This window comes from Cynocephalus volans, chromosome 3, assembly GCF_027409185.1.
Source record: "Cynocephalus volans isolate mCynVol1 chromosome 3, mCynVol1.pri, whole genome shotgun sequence".
In the NCBI taxonomy this organism is placed as follows: domain Eukaryota; kingdom Metazoa; phylum Chordata; class Mammalia; order Dermoptera; family Cynocephalidae; genus Cynocephalus; species Cynocephalus volans.
The window spans coordinates 101,600,402-101,615,608 of NC_084462.1; positions in this window are offsets into that span (position 1 = coordinate 101,600,402).

Consider the following 15,207-nt stretch of genomic DNA (forward strand, 5'->3'; position numbering starts at 1 on the left):
AGGAAAATGAAAATCGCCTCTCTCTCTACCCAAAGCTAATGACTATTGAATATTTTGGCTCATTTTCTTTCATAAAAATATTCCACGTGCAGTTGAGCCCCACAGGGAGCCTGGATTCATGCCTCTCAGCACATGGTCACCTCCTCTCAAAGCAAAATACCTTTACAAAGTGTAAGAGAAAAATGAAAATTTTGCTGACGTTTTCAGGGGGAGGCAAAAGAGAAGGATACAATACATACTGCACAGCAAAGTAATAGAAAATCCTCATTAGACATCTGTTCTTTGCCATGCCCCTAGTTCCTATTAAATGCCAACTGCCTCAACTCCTTGCCTATCATTAATCCTGCTGGTCCTTCCTGTCCTGGGCTCCAGCCTCTCTTTACTCTGCATCCTCACAAGTATCTCTCCATACAGTAAACAAAGGACCTTTCCCCTATCCTTACATGCCAGCAGAGGGGCTTGCAAAAACATGTGTTTTATCCTTGTGACAGATAATATTTTTCTGTCTCATTTAGATATGTATGCATGTACGTGTGTGTATACATATGCACACACGTAAACAAAAATTATTATAATGAGATTTTGTCATGCCTACTGGTCTTGGAACTGCTTTTTCTCCCACATATTTTATTTTCCCTTATAATTAAATGTTCTTCAAACATGGTTTTTCATAGTTGCGTAATGTTTCATTATGTGGTATGCTATAATGTGTGATTATTACTCTATTTTTGGATATTTTAGTTGGTAACAATTTTTGTCATTGTCTGTGATAAACATTCTATATATTTCCAATTATTTTTTGTGAATATTTTCAACTATTTTCTTAGAATACGTTTCTAAACTTTAATTTTGGGGAACCAATTGAATAAGCATTTGGAAATTTTATATAAATTGCCCTCCAGAAAAGTATTAGTATGAAACATTTATTGAGCACTTATTGGGTTTCAGGCAGTATTCTAGCTGCTCAGAATTCAAAAATATATAGATTTATTTTCTGTTATTGGAGAGCTTATAACTGAGCATTTGCTTTAATTAAATGGTAGACCCCTGATACCTCCTCTAAAAAGTCTGTTTGAATTTGCACGTAATATATTTGGAAAGCTGCTGTAAATTTATTTTTAAATTATATATATATCACAAAAAACCTTTCTAATTCTTGAAGCCAACTAAAAACTTTTGTATACAATATTTGCCAGCATATTAAACTGTAGGTATATAAAATAGTTCTCATTTTACTCAAAAAATATTTCTTGAAGAATAACATTTTTCTGGATTGAAAATTATCTTAATTTGGTCCTGAAAAGGAAATGGCTCTTTTGTTCAGATAGGTGCTATATATCAAAACCATCATTTTGAAACTTGGTTGCAGTGAATATCTGCTAACTCCATGACTTTGAAGTTTCAGTAGAAAGGTACTTAAGATCTCTTTTCTCCATAAGTCTGGCCACAGTAAATATTTACAGGCCATTTTCAGGATTACCAGAATGCAAGGGATATGAGGAGGAGTGGATGGAAATGGATTAACCTTGTGGGAAAGACTGAATGACAGTGATTCCTCAGTTTAATAGAATACTAGTGTTAATTGGCAAACACAAATACATTCAACTTTATAAATATAACTTTAACCCAAACAGTTCTCTCACCAGCATCTTTAGACAGAATTATGTACCATACATTGTTGTCTCTAATCAAATGTCTAAGAAATACAGAGGGACATTAGTCACATTGATATTTTACTTGTCACCTGAAAAACATTATGGGCTGAATGTTATTATGTGCAATTTAGCATGCTAAATAATCCAAATGACAATAGACTCCTTAAAAGACCTTACGATTGTTGAATGATGGTTGTATAAGGAACCCTGACAGGCTGGGAAAAAGAGGGAAGACAGCAAAGTTAGGCTTAGCAACAGCCAAGCGTTTAGATGGCCCTTCCCTTCCTTTTTTTCCATTTTAGATTAAAAAGTCCTCATTTCTCTAAGTGTGAGAGAACTTTTCTTGGCCCTAAATTGGAGATAGCTATTTTAAGAGTATCTAAAAGACACAGTGATAAGAATAAGGGTAAACACAGATTTAATTTTAACAGCTCCATCATGATGCTATACACAATACCTTACATTTTAGAAGGGCTTTCCACACTAAAGAAGAAAAAAGATTTAAAATGTGTGGGTGTAGTATGTACAGCGATTCCCACAGAATGATTATCATTTGCTCTCTGGAAATACATTCCATTTTAGCTTTAAATTCTTATTATTGCTTCTTCGTTGACATGCCAATTGAAGGAATGCAGAAATTTAGAGTAAGTGATTTAACAACGTTGGACAAGGAGAACGTGTCTCAAAGTTTTTCTCTATGTTTGACTTGACCTAAGAGAGTTTCTCTTAGACTTTTTCTAAACAGTACCCTAGTACCTTGGGCCAACAAAATGGCCTTTAAGCTTGAATGAACAAGGTATTTCTTTTCCTCTAGTGCAAAGCTTCACTATTTCATCTTTTCAAACTCTTTTACTGCACTCAGTGCAGGATTATATTGACAAGGGTAGAATTTATCTCCTAGAGGAGAATGCTATGCTTCTGTTAAGTGCTGATATAACATTTATGTGTTGGTACCTTAATAACAGCCCCAGCTTACCTAATGAAAGTTGAAAGCAAACAGTACTCTCTGAGATTTTATTATGACTGAAGTGACTGCAATTTGAGGCAAATTATCCCTATTTTTGTTCCCATATCAAAAACAGAGATGCTAAAGCAATTGCTACTGTTTGGTATGGAATTAGGTTCCACTCTCATTAATCTACAAGGAAGAGCATTTTTCATGTAAACAGCTCACAAGGGTCAGAGAGAAGAGCTGTTTCTGTGAAAAATGCTTGTCAATAACTTTGTGAGTGAATTTTGAAATAAAGTGCCTGTAACCTGTCATTATTCCTTCCTCTCAAAGTCAGGAGTGAGTGGATGAAAATTGAGCATGTGAATTGAAAACAGGGTGAATGTTATGGCCTTATCGACTTCAGGTAAAATGACTGTTTTAACTTGTTATTATTCTTCCATTCGGAGGTCAGGCAATGTACAGTATTATCAGCACAGACTGCAGTGTAAGCAAATTGGTATACAAAAAGGCTATTACCTACACTCACAAAGCAAAGGAAAGTATAAGTCACTAATATCAAGTGGACTTGTGATCTCTACAAAAACGAAACAACCAACAGTGCTTTTGAAAGTGAATGGCATAGGTATGTAAGAATAAAGCACTTAGGAAGCAAAAAATATAAACCCTTTTAAATAAAGATGTGTATGTTTAGGAGGCAGGTAAGAAATATACATTTTAATGCCATTTTTAAAAATTACATATTAATCGTACTTGTTTTACAAAGGAATTGTGGAATCATGCTAAATATTATAAACCCCAACTATACATGTCACCATAAAATTTTTTCCTAAAATCATCTTACAAGTAATTAGCTCCTGAATTTTCAAGTCTATCCAATGTATTCTTTTCAAAACCAAAATATTGCTGTACTCTTACTTTTCCCTAGAGAAAAAGAAAATCAGTGAGGCTTCAAAACATTAAAAATTCTTTTATTGTCTTCTATATTTTTATTTCTAATTCTGAAGAATAGCTTAGGAATTTATCGTGGGTGTGTTAGGTTTGCAAGAAAAACATCCTTCTGTCCAAGTAATCCTAGGTTCATAGAAAGTTTATATTTAATCGTAGTTTTCAAACTATTTCTTTTTCTGTGCCAGAAGACCATCTAGTGTTTCTATCCCTGATAATGATTTTTAGATTATAGACTCTGGTGGTCAGAAAATGGGCAGATTGTCCTAGAAATTAAAAGAGGTTATGAAAAGACTCAATGATTGAAAGCAAATTTAGGGGGAGAAAAGGTTACATATAATTTTGTAGACATGTTCATATGTCTATTCATCAAATTCCCAAATAATATAAAAGGTTTGAATTATTTTACCTCTGAACAAGTTTTCCCTAACTTCAAAATAATTATAATGACCTAAGATAAAAGACATATGTTGGTATTTCTTTCCTTCTCACTTGCTCAGTTTATTCATTCTTCAAATTAGTATTTACTGGTCAGATATTGTGCCAGTGATGACAATAAAATAACCTCAGCAAAATCCCTTTCTTCATCTAGCGAGGAAGAGAGTCAGGAAAATAGTGAGATAAATTCTCATTAGCAGAATGCAAGCTCCATGCAGGCAAGGATTTTTAAGTTTCTATTGAGCTATACATCATAACCACCTAAACCGGTACCTGGCATACATCAGACATGACAGATATGTGTTGAATGAATGCGATAGGGAAATACACAGTACATTTAGGAGACTATGGGAGGGTCAGGAGAGACTTCCCCAGTGAATAATTGGTCTGACCTCCAGGAATGTTGACATGATTGAGCCAAGCAGAGTTGGAGCAGGGCCTTCTGTATCTAGGGAGCACAGAATTCCAAAATTGAGGATAGAGAGAACAGAGAGTTGGATGAATTGCTGTTAATTCTCCTCAATCTCTGTGGCTCCAGAAATGAGTGAGGGGTGGGGCATGGAAAGTTGGTTGATCCTGCAATAGAGGCTAGATCCTGAAAGGCCTTATAAGCCATACTAAAGAGTTGGATGTTAGACCAAAAGCCATTAATTGAATGTTTTTAAGTATGAAGGAGTGCTGTGGGTTGAATGTGTCCCCCCAAAGTTCATGTGTTAGAAACTTGATCCCCACTGGAAGACTGTCAAGAAGGGGGGAAATCCCAATATGGTATTTGAAAGGTGGGGACTTTAAGAGGTAATTGGATTGTGAGGACTCTATCTTCATGAATAGATTCATCCAGTCATGGGTTAATGATTTAATGGTTAGTGGGTTATCATGGATGCAGACTGTTCACTTTATGAGAAGAGCACATGAAAGAGCTCTTGCCATTCTCGCCATATGATACCCTGTGTTGCCACAGGACTCTAGGAAGTTTCCACTAAAAAGAAAACCCTCACCAGATGCTCCCTCTGGACCATGGACTTTCCAGCCTCCATAACTGTAAGAAATAAATTTCATTTTCTTATAAATTATCCAGTTTCAGATATTCTGTTATAAGCAACAGAAAACGGACTAACACGGGGGCTTAAAAAACAAACAAATAAACAAAGATATATTTTAGAAAAAGATTACTCTGGCTAACGTGTAGCAGATGGATTAAAGAAGATTGGAATCGAGACCAGTTAGGAGGCTGTGTAGAAATCTGAACAACATATAACGATGGCTTACATTAAGGTAAAACTAAAGGGACAGAGAAATATGCATATTTAAGTGATTTTACAGAGTTGCAAATAATCAGACTTGGTGGCTTCCTAGAATGAGGTGGGAAGAAAGAGCTAAGGAAGACAAGAGACAAGGACAAGACTCACTTCTCCAGCTTTGGGCAACTGAGTGGGTAGATAACGTTTCCCAAGATGAGAAAGATCTGCTTGGTAGGGAACGTGACAAGCTCGCTTTTGCACGTGCTGAGTTGTTTGAAGTATCATGTTGTTTTAGCCCTTGTTTCTGTACTTATCCTCTCCCTCCTATAATCCCAGACCAAATCCGTTACAACTGGTTGAAACAAATTTCAATACCTATCACTGAGTTACAAGCATAGTTTTGTCATATATCAGACAGATTGCATTTTACAATATAAAAGAATTCTTCTTTCTGATAAAAGTCTTTATGAAATACAAAGATATACAAAGAGTAAACTATTTTTGAGAGCTAAATTATTGTAATTATCCTCAGTTGGGACTGGTCAATGAAAAGCATGACACCATAATCTAAGTTACCCCAAATGATGCTCTATACCCTTTAGGAATTAATTCTGAGTATATCTGTACAGGTAAAGACACTTAAATATTTTTGCACTTATAGTTGTATGACATGCAGACATCAAAGTAATTTGTTGAATTGAATATGTATGGCCACATATATTTTTAAACATAATACAACTTTTTATCTTTATCCTGCTTGGTTCTGCAAAAGATATTACAATAAAGATACAAAAACTATTCAAAATGGAAACATATATAACAGGACTTCTAGTTCATTCTGGTAAGAATAAGCAACAATTATTAATTAATTAATTAATTGATAATAAGCTGAAATACATTATGTATTTCAATTTCCATTCATTACATAATTATTAAAATCGTAAATTTACTAAATATTTACTTAAATGCATATGTGTAAACCTAATAAGGTTTCTGGAATACTAACAGATCCATTCTGACATCAACATTCTGATTGTTATCTTTTATTTCTCGGAAGAACACGAGTGTTATGGCAGTGCCAGTGACTCAGGTAGTATCCTGCTGGTGGTGGTAGTTCCCTGTCTCCCCAGAGATGCTGCAGTTGAGTGGCATGTTATTGCAGTGGCAGATGAACCAAATAAAAGGGAGCACTTTGCTTTAAAGAAGATACCTGAGGGTTTTCAAATTGAATGTGAAGCTGCGGCATCCAGTTCTGCTTCCAGTGCGTCTATCTCCATTTCTTTAAGATGGATGTCACCTTCTATTTCCTCACCTGATTCAAACAGGACTCTAGAAGACCTCATGACTGTGTTTGTACAAGTAAAGGGAAGACTCTGAAGACAACTATGTTGCACCATTGTGTTTAGAATATTCTATTAAAAAGACAGCATTAGGGCTGACCCCGTGGCACACTCAGGAGAGTGCGGCGCTGGGAGCGCAGCAACGCTCCCACCGTGGGTTCGGATCCTATATAGGAATGGCTGGTGCACTCACTGGCTGAGTACCAGTCACGAAAAAAAAAAAAAAAAAGACAAAAATAAAGACAGCATTAATTATGAAGTTCTGCAAGCAGGAAAGTTCTGCAAGTAGGATTATTAAAAAGGTCAAAACAAATTGTGGAGTTACATCATATATGTTTTTCAGAGAGAAAAAGAGTAACATAAGTAGCATGGGAGACTCTTGTCCCTGGTCCAGTCAGTGAGAGTGAGTATAAGATGGAAGATGTGAATCTACTGTCCCCTTTGTTGACCTCAGTTCTCTTATGCCTTTTGTGTGAACCTCTTACTACCCTGTGAGTCATTCCAGACTTTAAAGAAATGTATTTTTCCTACTATATAACCCTCGTTATTATATTCCAAACCATATTGTATACCTTATACGTTTACACGTGCATATTAGTGAATAGGTTTGTGTACGCAGTAGCATGCACACTGTACTTTAGGATCACTTACAGGATCTAGACCAATCCCAATGTAAATCTGGCTCTATGGTCCACACACATAAATGACAGCCAAAATGTCATCCCCCAAACCAACTCTGACTCAGAGGGAAGCTCCACTATTCATGTTCCAAAAGGGTTTTATTAAAAAGCCTTTGATACATTCTTCTAAGAGACAAAAACACACTAGTGTACACTTGACATATTTCACTGTGTAGCTGGCTACCAAAGCCCGGGGTCTGAACCAAAAGGCACCTTTCATTCTCATCACACAAGTCAGTCTCAAGAATCAGAACTTTTAGCCGACCAACTGGTTAATTTCCAATTTGAACAACAATGAGAAGTTCTCACTCCTTCCAGGCCGATGCAAGCTTTGGTTTTCATTGGACCGGATTCATGTAAATGGCACTGACTGCATTGATTCAGAACGATCAATTTCAATTTCATGTACTGTTCGTTTATTATATTAGCCTAAATTGCATGCAAAGCCCCTCAGTGAGTCTTAAAATGCAGTTGTACTTCTGGCCTTACTATAGGTGCATTTGAATTCAATATTTGCAAATTGAATTGTACTTTGAACATTTTATGGAAGTTAGCTTTTAGAATGCATTATTTCCTATATCAGTTATTTCTAAGGTAAAGTGAATGACTATCTCTCATTCACCTTTGTTAAATAAGATTTTAATATAATGTATCGGCTTAAAGCAAGAACTTTTCTGCAGCTAACTTTAAACTTCAGGTCTTTTGATGATTGTTTTTTGCAGACTAAATGACATAATCACAACTATGTCTCACCAACACTGTGGTATTATTATCTTTGTATTAAGGGAAAAGAGCAAGTTATAGGTGCTTCTGGTCACCATTCCAAAATCAATCACCTGTCTCCTCTGTGGATAGTCACGTATGAAGTCCTCATTATCTGAGTTCTGGTTCAGTGTCCTTTTCACTTCTCCACCGTCTGCTGCAAAAAGAAAGGGAAAATAAGTGTGTAGAAAATAGAGAAGTGGCTGCTTACTACATATGTCATTAGGAAGCCTATCAATGGCTTTAAAATCACCCCATAGAAGGAAAAACAGACTATACTAATAAACTCAGTGCCTAATGAGCATAACTAAATGTTTTCATGGCCTTGAGATTTTTCCATAGTTTAATTCTTTGTGAAATAAAATGCACAATAATGGCTCATAACACACCATCCTGTGACAATTTTAGTTTTGGAATAATAAAAATAATTCTGGGCATATCTCTATATATGCCTGTGCTAGTATTTAAGGGCAGGGTCTATACATTCAAATTTTTATGAATATGAAGTATTAATTGATACACATTAACTTGACTAATATAAAAATGGTGCAGGAAGAAAGGAATGAACAGAAGGCCTGAGAGAATCTGGTTGTTCTACTAGGAGCAATTTTAGAGAAAAAAAAAGAAAAATTCAGCCCGGTAAAAATGTATTTTGTTTTTGCAGCTTGCCTACCTGATTGCTGACACTCCATAATCTCAGAATATTCTCTGAATAAATTATACTCATTTTGTTTAAAAAAGAAGCTTAACATACATTTAAATAGTGCAGTTTTGTGGGGAAGAGAAACTATGCTGAGCTATGCATTATACTAATGACATTGGGTGCAGAATGAATCATCATGGTTTTTATTTATTCATTCATCCTTGGATACTTTTAAAAGTCTCCAAGGCCCTAATGACCATCATCATTATCATCAGGAAAAACTGCTTTCTGGTGAAAAGGCAATAGACATTAAATTTAGAGAAAGCATTAAATTATCAGTAAAGAGTACTTGAAATAGTACTACACACATATTCCTGGACACAGTATACTGAAAGTTCATATAGCAGCAGTCAGGCAGTCTTCTTTGTAAAGTTTGTGATTAAGATGTTCTCTTTTCTTTACAAGGCAATATTATTTAGCTCAAGAGAAAATAAAGTATAGGTCAATTCCAATGCTCCAGTGTAAAACATTGGAAATCAGAAGTACCAGCCATAAGAAAATTCTTAATTTTAAATAAAATTTTTTTAAAGTACACAACCTCAAAATTTTATTTCAAGCATTTCCCCTACCCACTACAGTTTCTTGTATGTGATAAATAAACAGTGTCCAGTGAGTGGGTGAAAAAATCAGTAAGAAGAGTTTTAAACTAAACCTTAAGTCCTTTCTGTCTCAGAAATATTTTAAATATTCCAGAGTCATTCAACAAGTGTAATAGAGGCTTTACTTCTCTGTAATCTCCAGCAACAGAATCAGAACTAGATCCACAGGGCCAAACTCTGCTCATTTGGGGATGAACATAGCATAGCATCTGAAAGTATGGGAAAGTTAGGTCTTCATGATAAATCAAGAGAGCTGTTACACTTGGCAGCCCCCATCTCTTTCCCTCATCCACAGTTCCACCACAATCTGGGCTGAACTGATGCAGTTCAGAAAGATATTAGGGAGAGAGAAGAATAGAGAAGACTTCTTTCCTTTGTGGAAACATTGTAAGTTAATGCAAATGACTTAGAGACCGTTCTGTGCTATAAATAGTACATTCCTTTTTACTAGCTATCCAAACTTAAGGGTTGCAGATGTCTAATTTTGAAACAGATGATCAGGTAAGTGAACTTTCTGCCTTCCTTAAGAATGAAAGAAAAAGAAAAAAAAAAAAAAAGGACATAAAACCCTGGTATGGAATAAAAGGGGTACCATGTAATGTAAAATGTAACTTTTAGTACAGGATATTTGCCAACAAATTTCCTATCTCTATGAATGTGGTTCTTTTTTAATTTGTTCAAGCACTTTTTTATTGAGAATGATAGATGTCTTTTTGAAAACAACTTGCAATCTTTTGAAAGGCTCAATGTCCTTTTCTGCAAAATAGAAATGCTAACTAGCCCTGTGCACATTTATGGTGGTAGCGGTAATCAACGGAGACAATGTATGTGAAAGTGTTTCTGTTCATTAGGTATTACACCACTGCAAGTTGTTATTGCTGTTCTTGCTGTTATTCTGCTGAGACTTCCAGTGGTTTTAAAAAGGATATAATTGTGGTTTTACCCTTTATAACATTCTTTACTAAACAGGCCTATTTTTGCCCCCAAATTTGAAAGCATCACTTAAAGATATGTCTGGTTTTATTGTTGATCATTATAAATAGATCATAAGTAGAAATTGTAAAAGGGAATTCACTTCCATCAACCCTCAACTCTTCTGGCTCTCTGGGGCTTCTAAAAAGTGGAAAATATTTCCTTCCTTGATCAGAACCTTACCTTCTATTACCTTTTGCAAAGTGATGTCTTACCTCCCTTAAACTCCTCTTCCCTGACGCTTGAGAGTGACAGAAATTTCTCCATCCTGCATACCTCATCTTCCTTAACAGCACAGATTGACCAGTGCTTCATCCCTCATCCAGGCTTATTCCCTTTGGGAAAAGAGTTCTGCAGTTTAACACTTTTCAATATTCTTTTCATTGTAATCTCTAACATCACAATGATTTTTTAAAAGAACTTTGCACAAAATGTATTTAGAGTTTCTTTTTGCATTCTTCCTTGTTAGACTAATAGCATCATTATCATCTTTTAACTGTCTAGAAAATGTTAATGAAGATCAAGGCAGAATCTTGTGCTTCTGTAGTTATAATGTTTTTGAGCTTAAAAAAAAATCATTCCTAACTCTTGGTTTTGTACAGAAGGAAAAATATCTTTTCCCTCTACCTTTCTAAGTTCCTGGCTGGAATCCCTATAACAAAAGACAAATTAACAGGAGAAAAGCATACAAATTTATTTAATATAAGTTTTATGTTACACAGGAGCCTTCATAAGGAAATGAAGACCTGAAGAAATGGTTAAACTTGAGCATTTTTATGCTAGGTTTGATGAAGAGTGGAAAGTCATGGGAAATGTGATAGGACAAAATGTGTGAGATGAGTAGAGTAAGTGGAGGGGAAATTTTCTTGTTCATTCAGATTCCTCTTGGAGTCTTCCATGTTCAGAGATAAGGGTGCCCCTTTCTTCTTTTCTTCCGGGTAGAGAGAGGGCACCTCTCACATGAGGTCTTGTGACATGCTTCAGGGCAAAAGGGCAGAGAAGGCCAGAGAATTCTTCCTGTCATTTCTCAAATTCCTTCAGCTTAAAATATTCAATATGCCAAGGTGCCATATTTGGCGGTAGCATACCCTAAACCTCATCGGTTTCAAAAGCGAAATAATGCTCTACATTGTCATCAGTTTTTGCAAGTATATTAGGAAATCCAGTATGTAGATGTTCTCTTAATGGTGTTTTACACAGTAATTTGATTGTTTTTGTTACTATGAGAAATCCATTCCCAAATTATTTGAGATGAGATGTATAATGGCTAAAACTTTGTAGGCACATCAAATTTATTGATAACTAAGAGTTTCTAGACAATTCAAATCTTTCAAAATCTGTATACTCTAAAGACTTCTGGAGAGAAGTTGCTGTCCTGAAATTGAGATTTTTTAGCATTATACATTTAGATTAGCTGGCTAAGTGGACTTGAGTCTTCTAATTACTAATAACAATGACTTAAGAAAATATGTTTAAATTAATTAAAGGTTTAAGCAGTGTTTGCAGTTGAAGTAACTTCTGGGCTCAGCATTTGCTCTATTTTACCTTACTATGAGCAAAATATTCTAATCCTCCGAACAGATTAAATCAAGTGCAGGAAAATTCCATTTGATAAAGCATCTACAAATATGTTTATATAGAACTGAAATTAATTATGTAGAATAATTTGAGTTTTAATACCTGTAGTTATGGAATCTGGAATTGTTAAAAAAGAGAGAGAGAGAAAGAGAGAGAGAGAACCTTTATTGTTATTAATATACTTGAATGTTTCACCACCAATCCTCTTCCTTGGCAAATTGTTATATGGTTTTTAAAAATTCTTCTTAAAATTAATTTTAGTTCTCTATACGTAAATCAAAGGGTGTCTTGCCAGAGTGAACCATATAATAACATGAGGTATTGTTTCAACTGCACAAAACTGAGAATTCAATTTGACAAATATTTATTGGGGTTCATAGATTAATAAGACAAAATCCCTGCCTGCTTGCCACTGAAGTCTTAGAATAAAGAAAGGATATGTAATGAAGTTGTCGGACTGAGGGGTCAACTCAGTTTGTATGGCTACTATATTTGGGTGATCCTAACAGTCCTAAATATTAATCTGAAAGAAGGTTGATAGAGCATTTCTTTATCACCCAATTACTCACCCTTTATTGGGATGAGCCCCACTTTGGAGAAAATGTCATGTTTGTAAACTTAAGAAACAGATAAGCTTGGTGGAGGGCTGGACTTATTATTCCACTACAAATGGGGGGATGGTCTCTTTTCTAAAATATTCATTGTTAAGGTCATTTAACTAGCAAACACCTGTAGTGACATTAACATAGAATCAATTTTGCAAGAATTCAATTTACATTCAATTTTCCAAAGGTGACAGCCCATAAGACCAAAGCCTAGTATGGTGATGATTATAAAGTGAACATTTTATAATAGGAGGACATCTTTCAAAAGTTGACATAGTTTATTGGCATTAACTGTTAAACTGACAATACACCTGGTCACCTCAGTCAAAGCCAAAGGCACATGGTGAAAATAAGGCATGTGACCCTTCTAACATTTGTCTTTTCACTCCACCCCCCAAAATGCTATCTTACAATTGAAAACAGAATCTGAGCAATAAACTATTTTTATACCAAACCATTAATTTAGGATGAATACATTTCTTTTTAAAAAAGGAAAACAGTTGCTGACTGTATAAAGGAGCAAATTCCACTGCTGATACTCATAGCTTTTTTGTTAAGAAAGCAACGATTTTGCCAAGTTTCTTAGTTCAGGCATTAGAACTCTGCTGCTGTTCCAAAATATAAAAATAAATAATAACTAGTTAAATTAGTGTTTGGGGAAATGGATTAGATTGTAATGTATGCAAGCAATTAAGCAACATTGACTTGATTCACTGTGATGTCTAAGATGGCATTTTAAAAAATGAAAGTAGCTAAATTTGGCCCTGATAAAATATATAGCAGCGATGGGTTGGAATTTCGCAGTTTTTCCCAAAGAGTCCAATCAAATAACTCATATATTAGGTGGCCGTTAACATGCTGGCAGCTGAATTTTTTACATCAGTTTCCAAGGTTGCACAGTAATTACATCTACTGTGAGTCATTTTTGCAGCATATTTTATAAAACTTTTACAGGTTTGCTGGGAAGGGATTATTCAAAGTCACCTTTTATAGATTCTGCCATGAATATTAGACAATTCCTTGAAAATGTTAGTGTTTACCGCTCACATTGCTTCTGGTTTAAGTGTAGTTGGCATTTGAGGTTTGGTATAGTATATGAGTAGAACTTTCTTTTCTTTGTAGACCTTCTGTTCCGTAGCTTGCTAGTTTATGTTCCCATTGAACTGCTGCCAGAACAAAATAAATCCAGTTGCCTTTGCTGCTCAAGGCCAACCTAGCAACCATGGCAAGAATTAGTTGTTCTGAGCATTTGTCTTAGCATGTCATTAGAGGGTAGTGATGTGCAATATCATAACCAATACAGTTCACAAAGCGGTTGCTCGTTTAAATGGCTGACTAATTTAGATGTAATATTTTGGTGCTTGCCCTTTTATTCTTATTCCCAATTATATCCAGTCAGTGCCCAGAGATGTGTTTGAGGCTACGATTGCATAAACCACTTAGTATAACTTTTAGATCCACTGCTTATCAAATCAAATATGCTTAAGTTTATTCTATTTGCATTAGTACATTTTCACGGCTGAATGAAAAGTCCTGATTTTTTCTTCAAATTAATATTTTAAACATATCTTACTGTTTTATTTCAGGAATGGTATTGTATTTATTTTAGACTCTAAAGGCCAGGCACAAAATATGATAAGAGGTTGCATTGTGGGGGATGTTGCATTTGGGAACATGGTGCATGATCTTACTGGGGGTCAATGTCAATATTGGAATTGAGGGTGGAGGAAGAAAAATGGCAGTAAAACTTGGCCTCTATGGAAAGTTAAAAGCTAAGAGAGAAGAAAGCAAACAGCTGTTTGCTAGGGTTAATGGTTTCAGCACAGTCTTCAGTGAAGCCCAAATAAGATAACACTAGTTCAAAAGACATAGGGATGAGAAGATTAGGTTGGCACAGTAGAACCAAACCTCTTTTATACTGCTGCTCACCAAGGATCCAAAAAACAAGCGTAATTTTATTTTCTCCATTTACTTCACTTTCTCACAATGGTTATAAGCTTTGCTGATACCTCAGCCTTTGCCACTTTGAAATCTCGGTTTACAAGGAACTAGCCCTGGCTGTTGTGGCCATTTTTTTAATGGGTTTTTTTTTCCCTTCTCCTCATTCAAAGGAGAACACGTTTTTGAAAACAGATCTCAGACCTTAAAATTCACAAATAGTAATTTCCACATTTTTGGAAAACCTTTTGGAAACTAGTCATTAATGTATTCATTAATTCAACACATATCTTTTGAGTATATGCTCTTTAGTGGCAGTGAGAATTCAGTGGTAAACAAGACAAAGACCTTGTCCTCATGGAGTTTACACTCTGGTGGAAGAGAGTAGACAAAAAAAAAATAAATTAAGTGCTATGAACAGAAATATAGCAGGGTAAGGGAGAGAGAAAGACAAGGAATGGCTATTTTAGATAAAATGCTCAAGAAAGGCCTTTGTGAGAAGGTGACATTTGAATGGGGACTTAGATGAAGTGAGAGAGCGAGCCCTGCAAACCTCTGAGAGTAGAGCATTTCAGAAGAGGTGGAGAGAAAAGAGGGGTTTTTACTTTCAGTTGTCTTTTGCTAAAATGAGTTTCCCTAACTAAAACCCTTTGTGAATGCTGGTATGTAAGCGTTCAATTTTTTTCTTAGTAGTGCTGTAACTAAAAAATTCAAAAGCTGAAAAACAGCTTTCCCTACATAAGTACTATAATTTATCCTATCTCTCACTTATTTAATTCAAGTTGAGGACTTTTTTAAA